This window comes from Sinocyclocheilus rhinocerous, unplaced genomic scaffold (assembly GCF_001515625.1).
Source record: "Sinocyclocheilus rhinocerous isolate Xijiao unplaced genomic scaffold, SAMN03320098_v1.1 scaffold1153, whole genome shotgun sequence".
Classification (NCBI taxonomy): Eukaryota; Metazoa; Chordata; class Actinopteri; order Cypriniformes; family Cyprinidae; genus Sinocyclocheilus; species Sinocyclocheilus rhinocerous.
The window spans coordinates 256,009-257,456 of record NW_015624593.1 but is presented as its reverse complement, the minus strand read 5'-3'; positions in this window follow the sequence as shown (position 1 = coordinate 257,456).

The following is a 1,448-nucleotide window of genomic DNA, read 5'->3' as shown; positions in this document are numbered from 1 at the left end:
CTGTTCATAAGCGCAGCGCTGCTTTGTTTACAGCGGTAACCCAGGAAACACTGTATCATTGCTGTTCATAAGCGCCACCTTCTGGCAGCGAGTGAATCTGCGTCTCGTTCAGCTCGTCTGCTGTTTCCTTCAGATGTGTTTTATGTATAGTTTCACAAAACTAAAGTCAGACCATTCTGTTTTTGCTTCAAATTTCGAAATTATACAGTCTCTAATTTAGATTAAAAACTGCTCATGCTGCATGTAAGCTGCATCTTTGTTTGGATGATGATTAAAAAGCAGTGGTTGCCTCTCATTTTAAATGGAAAGAGCACAGACAACGCCTTAGTTTGTTTATACAAAGAGATTTCTTTTATTTGTGTAATTTATTTCTTTGATTTGGGGTTTGTTTTAAAATTTCAATTTAGTTTAGTTATATTTCAATTTCACAAAGAAACGTGCAGCAATAGCTTCAATAATAAAAGGACACCTTCTTATTTACTGAATGTCTTCAATCTCATTTTGTAAAAAAAAAATTGTGAGAAAATCGAATCGTGAAAACAGAATCAGAAGTTTTCTAAAAATGTTAGGTTCAAATATGCAAATGAGGCACTGTTTAATGAAATGCGCTCATTTGCATAAATTTCTAGTACAAAAATCTACACACTGGATGAACTCAGTTTCATTTTTTTGACATATTAGAGTTTTTACAGAGGGAATTTTGGGTATCTGATTTTTGTCACTCCATAATTCAGAAAACACTTAGAACAGACAGAAAACAATATATTTTCACAATTTTGGGGGGAACAATATGTTATATATAATCAAGCAAATTGTATATGAACAAATCCCTCTTTAAAAATGTATGTAAGTGCTACTGAAGTGGAGATTTATGGCTCAGTGTAGGAGGAAAAACTAATTTGGAGAAAATGGCCTTTAAAAATATGTATTGTAATTGAAATCTATTGACACAAATAAATAAAGTGCTATAAAAGAAACACGTAACAGTGTCTTTTGGATGTTTTCTTTCCACTAGTCTGAAAAAACACTTTATGAAAAACCAAAAAGCCCAGGTGCAACAGTGTTTTTACCTGCAGTGTCTCCCCTTAATTAACACGAGCACTCAAGTCCATCATGTAAATGTGCCAGATTTGGCCATACAGGCTAATTCTCATCTGCAGTCCCCGGCAGGTTGATGGTAAAAACCAAAGTCCACAAGTACATAAAGAACAAACATAAAAGATTCTACATATAAAAACCAGAAGCAAGCAAGAAACCCAATTTTTTTAGACATGTTTAATTATCCAATAACCACCCTTTTATCGATGATGATTACAACACATTTATAAATAGAATGTATCTTTTATGTTAGAAACAATATGTAATGATGCTTTACTGTGTATGTAATGCATGACAGTAGAGAAATATAATGTAGAAAATGTAATTTTCTGTAAAGCTGCTTTGCAACG